This window comes from Mizuhopecten yessoensis, unplaced genomic scaffold, assembly GCF_002113885.1.
Source record: "Mizuhopecten yessoensis strain PY_sf001 unplaced genomic scaffold, ASM211388v2 scaffold8233, whole genome shotgun sequence".
NCBI classification, from domain to species: Eukaryota; Metazoa; Mollusca; class Bivalvia; order Pectinida; family Pectinidae; genus Mizuhopecten; species Mizuhopecten yessoensis.
In genome coordinates, this window is record NW_018407445.1 from 628,323 (window position 1) to 636,434 (window position 8,112).

The 8,112-nt window shown below is 35.4% G+C and overlaps 1 protein-coding gene across 1 annotated transcript in view; it reads right to left on the minus strand.

Moving 5' to 3' along the window:
* Positions 1 to 6,865, minus strand: part of LOC110455496 (zinc finger protein GLIS2-like) — a 54,848-nt gene extending 47,983 nt beyond the window's left edge. The window contains exon 1 of the mRNA XM_021505666.1: positions 6,658 to 6,865. The gene's annotated coding sequence lies outside the window, so the exon portion shown is untranslated. The remainder of the gene's footprint in view (positions 1 to 6,657) is intronic.
* Between the last annotated feature and the right edge of the window lie 1,247 nt (positions 6,866 to 8,112).

Genomic DNA, 8,112 nt, shown 5'->3' on the forward strand with positions numbered 1-8,112 from the left:
TGAAGGTCATTCATTTGAACAAACTTTGTAGCACTTCATCTCAGCATGCTACTGGCCAAATATCATCACCCTGAGCATTTTGGTTATTCAGAAGAAGTTGTTTAAAGGTTTTTTAATACAATTGACCCCTGTGACCTTGAATATAATTGAAGGTCATTCATTTGAACAAACTTAGTAGCCCTTCACCCAAGCATGCTACTGGCCAAATATCAACTCCCTGGGCATTTTGGTTATTGAGAAAAAGATGTTTAAAGTTTTTTTTTACATATTTGACCCCTGTGACCTTGAAAATAGGTGAAGGTCATTAATTTTAACAAACTTTGTAGCCCTTTAACTAAGTTTAACTTCGTGCCAGGTGAGCTAAAAAGAATGTAAACTGAGTTCAACTGCAACTGGAAGTATCGTGTTTATAAATACTGGGTAGATCTATATGTGTTAACAGGCAAAATTATCATGTTTTTTAATTAAATCCTAGACATGAAAATGTGATGGACTTTATCTTTCACCTCCAATAGATGTTAGTGAATTTCTAAGTAAAAAAAAACAAAAAAAACCACTTCTTGACACAATAACCTGCATAGCTTCGCTATTGATTATATACTGCCAATAAGTTCTCCTTTGTAATCAAATTGAATGAAATTCAAAATGTACTTCATGTTTGCATTGTATTCACGAAAAATGTCTTATGTCAGTGTGAAGCTATGAATTTCTAGACAGATTAAATTTGAAAATAGATCCATTTATTAAAAGAAAACAACTAGTTGGCACCTGTATTGACAGGTATAATCCAAGATCAGGTGAATACTAATCGATTCTCTCATCTGTGCAAAAATAAATATGTTCAGAGTGTCAATTCCCTGTATCAGCAAACGCCAGTACACAAAACTATATCAACACTTTAAAGTTCTCCATTCAAAATCTTTGTTAACATGTGTGTGACAACGTACATATATGTCGCTGTTGGATTTTTCCAATTAATCCATCCACTAACGCTCTGGATGGTAATCTCTTTCAAGTTGACTTTTACAGGTATTCGAAATGAAAACATAAGCATTATATACCAAGATACCATGTTCTAGAACCCCCCACTGAGAAATTCCGAGACCCCACCAAGCTTTCAAGTTGACCCCCTGTGAAGAATAGAAAATAAACAAACAATGACTACCCAGCCAATTTCAAATGCAAATCCACAATAGCTAGGTGTTAAATGGGCTTTTCTTGCCTATTCTGCTTACCTGATATAGGAGAAGAAACCGATTACTGTCAAATGTAAACAATCATTACCTGGCCTGATGGAAATCACCTGGTCGTGGATAATATTATTCTTGTGATATATGTAGTATGTTAATGTATATATACACAGTCAGACTAGAATTATATTGATATTTTACCTCGTATATATATATATAGATCTTATCTAGCACATATTGTTCTACTCACATACATATATATTTCAATCATAGTCAGTATCTCTTGAACTCAATAATTAATATTAACGATATGTATATGTTCCATTAAATAACAAAGAAATAAGAATAGACTATGTAAATTCAAAATGTAAAAAATTCTTTCAAAAAGTGAAGAAACCAAGAAGATGAACGTAAAGTGCTAGTGGATTTATCGGACATCTGTTATATAATCTTTCCCTTCTTGTGATAAAAATTATGATATAGGTTGTACAACTTTAACTTTTCCAAAAATACAAAAATGTACCATATATTTCAGCATTAAGCTACTGAACATGACTGCAGACAAATTGAATCAAATGTATGTTACCTTAACTGTCCTTTAGTGTCAAAGTGTAGCAAGCAATCACAAAAAGCCCGTCAAATTGTCTATGACAATTTCTAGTTATTCTTATTCTTCTTTCGCATTTTATGGAGTCTCTATCTTTTGATTGGTAAAAGATAGGTTTATAATCCGTTAAGTATGTTGAAGGTCCATGTCTGAAGGTGTCATTGCAACATTTTCAAGTAGGTCAAAAATCAATCATGGCCGTCATGACGTCATAGGTCAAAATCTTTAAAACAGCGATAACTTGAAAACCGTTCATTGCACAGAATTTGTGCAATAATATCTTTGTAGGTAATTTTCATAAATCTAACTTTTTCTCATTACATGTTAATACAAAAAAATGTCAAACAAAAAACTTAAAAAGCCTGTTGTTGGGTCAAAGGTCACAATTTGTTTTTCATTTTTTTCCCCAATTTTTTACAGATCGATGCTGAATGTCAGTCCGATGAATTTGATGTCTTTAGTTTTCTGGAACATTTACCCTTAATGTTGTACAGAATTTGTGCAATAATATCTTTGTTGGTAATTTTCATAAATCTAACTTTTTCTCATTACATGTTAATACAAAAAAATGTCAAACAAAAAACTTAAAAAGCCTGTTGTTGGGTCAAAGGTCACAATTTGTTTTTCATTTTTTTCCCCAATTTTTTGGAAAAAATCTACTACAGATCATTTACAGATCGATGCTGAATGTCAGTCCGATGAATTTGATGTCTTTAGTTTTCTGGAACATTTACCGTTAACGTTGTACGCCACTTTCAATATTTCCTTTGATCTTTTGAAAATGCGGACTATATGGTAAAACTTGTTTTCCTCCAATATCAATGACAAATATTTCGTTTAGTTGTTATGGAAAAGGTTCCCCCAGATGTCCTCTAACATTTGGTAACATTTTTAACTTCATCGAAAAAACAAAACAGTCGCCATGACGTCATATCCATTTTTTTTCTCTAATTGCAATACCTCATTAACGGGTAAATGTATTTAATTCATCTTTGGATATGTTGTGCAGAATAATAAATAAATATTTTTTCTCAGGAAACATTTTTGAGTAAAATGTCAACTTCCGGTTTTCGGTATGGGTCAAAGTTGAATATATTTGAATTTGAGAATTATCTTTAAATTTTCACATTTTTAAACTTCTTCTCAAGTTCCACCTATAGGATTCAGCTCAAATTTGCCTGAAATGATCCTGAGATAGTAGTTGACCAAGTGTCGTTATTTTTCCAGTTGGTCTGAAATCAAGGATGGTCGCCATCTTGAAAAACACATTTTAAACTTCTAGCTTCTCCAGTTCCGCTCGTGCCACTGAGCTAAAAATTGGTGGGGATGTTAAGGAAAGGGAGCTGACAAAGTGTTGTTATTTTTTGGCCTTGTCAAAACTTCGACATGGCAGCCATTTTTGCAACATGATTAAATCATGGTTTTTGTGAACAACAGCTATTTTAAACTTCTTCTCAAGTTCCGCCAGTGGGATTCAGCTCAAACTTGTCTAAAATGATCCTGAGATGGTCATGAACAAGTGTTGTTATTTTTCGGGTCGGTCTGAAATCCAAGATGGCCACCATCTTGAAAAACACATTTTAAACTTCTTCTCCAGTTCCACTGGTGCCATTGAGCTAAGAAAGTGTTGTTATTTTTCGGCCTATAGTCAAAACTTTGACGTGGCAGCCATGGTGGCCATTTTGTAACATGCAATATGCATGCAAGTAATGAGGCAAGAGAAACTAGAACTGTAAGCCAAAGGCTAACTAATACCCCCGCTCCTATATAAACCAGAACTGTACGCTAAAGGCTTACTTATGCAAAACAATATAGTCTCCCACAAGTAATGAGTTTTGGTAATCACTGTTTTATTGAATACAAAAAAATAAACAATTATTTCGCACAAAGGGGCATAACTCCATCAACAAGAGTACCGCGGGGCGGAACAATATACGCCCGTCGAATGCCATATAGTGTTATATATATATACTTTCTTACATTGAAATAAGATCTGCATCATTCAAAGAGTGGTTAGCTGACATGCTATAAAAATGTAGGAGAAAATCTCCGGATAAAAAAATCAAATACTGAAATGAACTTTTGAAAAAAATTGTCGAATCCAAATTCATTTAAGGGAGACACAACTTCATATCATGATTATAATATATACCAAGTTTCAAAGAGACCCGTTGAAAAATGTAGGAGGAGATTGCCGGACAAAAATCAAATACTGAAATGAAAAAAGGGCAATAACATTTGGAAAAATTGTCGAATCAAAATTCCTTTAAGGGAGACACAACTTCACATCATGATTATAATGTATACCAAGTTTCAAAGAGATCCGTTGAAAAATGTAGGAGGAGATTGCCGGACAAACAAAAGTTTACGCCGGACGGACGGACAACGCCATACCATAATACTCCCGTCAAATTTGACGGGCGTATAAAAAGGGTTGGAATCCCAAATAAAAAGGCCAGTGTACAACAACCTAAGATACCATTCATTCGTGCAAGGTTTCAATGAAATCCACCTGTTAGTTAAGGGGGAGTTACATGGACAATTATTTCGCAAAAGGGGCATAACTACATCAAAAAGGGTCGAAATCCCAAATTAAAATGCCAGTGCACAACTACATAAGATACTGATCATTCATGCAAAGTTTCAATGAAATCCACCTGTTCGTTAAAGAGGAGTTGCGCGGACAAGTATTTCACAGAAAGGGCTATAACTCCATTAAAAAGGGTTGAAATCCCAAATTAAAATGCTGGTGCACAACTACATAAGATACTGATCATTCCTGCAAAGCTTTCTACTTCTAACTACCTTCTATTTCCTAGCGCCTTGCTTGGCAACACCTCACTTTTGGCTTGAATGTTGAGCATTCGCCCAGGTGAGGAAGGCAATGGGTTCTGTCCCCAGGCCGGGACATACCAAAGTCCTTAAAAATGGTAGTTGTTATTCCCTGCTTAACGTTCAGCATTTAGGGGAATGGCAACAATTGGTTCACCCGTTGTCAGTATAATGTGACCAGGCCGTAATGCTGTGCTGGGTGCCTTCGGCATGGTATTTCAGTGAGTTGACACTATAAAGTCGGCATCAGATCCGCGCTATCACAAGGAGGCAAGCACACCAACATACCCCGTCTCCTGCATAGACACACGCAAGCACACATCATCTACACACATACATGGAGGCACGTGATTAAATGACCTTAAGCTGTTAATAGGACGTGAAACAAAATTAAACCAAACGAAACCAATAATGAGTGAGTTTTCAAGCAATTTTCTTCTTCACATAAAATCACATTCCTCAGATTTTCAACAAATGGAACAGCCAACAGGCAGCATCAGAGAGCTATCACCAATTGCATAACTTATATATCATGTCACAAAATTTGTAATAACATTAAGATCATCACTCCAGAGTAACAGTTGCAGCTTACTTCGGTTGGTTTGTTTAGTAGTAATGCAGATCATATTAAAATGTATGATATATTGCATGCCACAGAATTCTGAAAACATTGATAGATTGCCATTGCTACAGCCCAGAATAGAGAAAATTTGCCATCCATTTACCTAAAATCAGGAATTGTTATTCCTTACATAAGTGTCTGGTATTTTGGACTACAATTTCCCATGCTATTACAACAAAACATTGCAAGTTGAATTTTATCGAACCATGGAAACCTTCAGTACACTATCTTGCTCTTCATGTGTTGTAAAGAAAAATAAAGGATTCTGTTGGCTAGTTCTAGTACCATGCACATTTAGCAGACTTCTCCTAACCATGCAATACATAATCAATTGGTATATTGTCTGTTCATAGAGTTTAAAGGTACTGCATGGGCTTTGACTCCCAATCTGGCTGTGCATTTTCCCCCTCCTGGTACACTAGTATACTGACTATCAAATCAGTGATCACCAACTATCAGTAAGTTTGAAAATATAAAAACAATTATTTACAGTGGCAATTGAAAAATATTTTTTTGCTGGTTAAATACTTACATAATTCTTTTTAACCTTTATACTATACTATGACATGAAATTGACCCAATTTTCCAGGAGCAGTATGTTACATCCATAAGTGTCAACCTCTGAAACCTCAAATGAGGGAGACCTCCATCATTCCACATTACCAATGAGGGAGAAAGTGTGTGAAACTGCTTTGCTCAATTTATCCTTACCTTTTTATGCATCGAAATAACTCCAAATAGCATTCATTTGATTCAGACATCTGTTATGATCATTGCACACACCCTGCAGTAACCAGGAGATTATTTGACCACAGGGTGTAGATTTTGAGTTTGTGTGAGTTTGGACTTGAATGAGGGGGTTCCAAGGGTTGACAGCTATGTACACCCAGAGTGGAATGTATTTGTAGCACCTGGCCCATATGAAACCCTTCAAAGAAGAAACCACTTAGAGCTTTTAGGAGTATGAGAAGATTTTTAACCAAAGTATTAGCCCTGTGTCAGTTTGCTTTGTGGATTTATTCATACATGTAAGGCACCTGCAAAAGAATTTGTAAAAAAAAACCAGCAAATATTCCTGATAGTAGGTTTGTTCGGCTGGTAGCTGAAAGATTAAGAAGTATGCCATATGACATTTTTATATTACTTGCGCTTTTAGTTTTAAACAGTGAAAGTGAAGTATACAGAAAATATAGGAAAAGTGTTTGACAGTTCCAGATACTCTATGACCACTATGTTTCCATGCTGAATATGACAAAAAGAGGTCGATAAGATGCCTCAAATAGGGTCCAATTTTAATAAGTCTTACGATATGCTTACATCTCGGAGAAATGACAAGTTAAATTTAGACACAAACAGGACATACAGATACACACCCAGTTATGTGACAGTCCAAAACTTCAACTTACCTCAACTTCAAGGGACTCTCCTCATAAAGTTCTATCTACAGTTTATATGCACTATCCAGGGGTTCGTATTCAAAAGGCATTTGTCAAAAGCGACCGGACAATCTTGATAGATCTGCTACCGATTCCGTTTACGATACACAAGTGGTATTCCATTCATAAGTCTTCAACTGAGGTGACAGAAGCGTGGTAACAACCGTAATACACATGCTCAGACCCCCAACATGCCAAATAAATAACGTCATCAGCGTAATAGCCAATGAAAAGTGGGTTTACATCTGTATTCGGCTGTAAATCGGTAAAGGGATGTAACTCTTACTACTTTTGGCGCTAATTGGAATTTACAAGTGCGCGCAATATAAAGTCTGTTCATCGTCTGGAATTATTTTAATTTTCTTAATCAGTATTGGAATGTCTTATTGTGAAAAAACCCCGGAATCAAATGACATGTTTAGGTGAACATAATAACCAAGCATTAAGACCAAAGGAACACATGTTTTATTGGATACATATCGTGAATTTTAATGGACCAACCCAAATAGTGGTTTTTATGACTTTTTAATCCATATATGATATACCAGGATCCCTGGACAGCTCCTGTACGAAAGGAGGACAAGACACTACAACAAGACAAGACAAGACATGGGCTGATGTGTAGAGGCACGAGATTAGATTTGCTATTTAAAGTTCGTGGTAGAGGTTAAATACACTTTGTGTTAATGATGCATTTTGTAATGGTTATTAAAGAGTACGTTAAATTGGTAAAAATTGTAGTACTTTGCTCTGGAATTGTCACTCGGATAACGGTACTGATATATATGACAAATTTAAACAATGCGTCTAAGTACAGTACAGGTGGATGATGAAAAAAGTAACTTAGAATTACAAATTGTATTTACATCTGTATTTATCACGAACACATGTAAATCAACGCACATTCTCATTAAAATGTTCCATCCGCTTAACTTTTAAGTCAATTATTCTCTTTCCTGTTCAGTACTTATGCAAAGGCAGATGAATACGTTCATTTATTGAATTTTGGTACGGTACTTCACATGTGAATACTTGTATCAGCTGTGTATACTAGTATAGATCTATTCCTAACGAACAACCCAACAATTGTAAATCGAGATACCAACATACCTGGTCTACCTGACCATACAACGAAAACAATAGGTAAGAAACAATCCGACGAAAACAATAGGTAATCCATCCCCTGGTTTGGTTTTATTTTTTTAACGTCCTATTAACACCTAATTAAGATCATTTAATGACGTGCCTCCACGTATGTTGTAGGTGTGTGTGCAAATGGTGCCAAATCAGTAGGACCTGCGCCAGAATACAAACCAAACAAAACGGGACCTCGTGCCAAATGTGGACCTTACTCATTTCAACTCATTTTATCATACATGTATTATGACTAAAATTACAAAAATTACAAATGTCCAATAAACACCA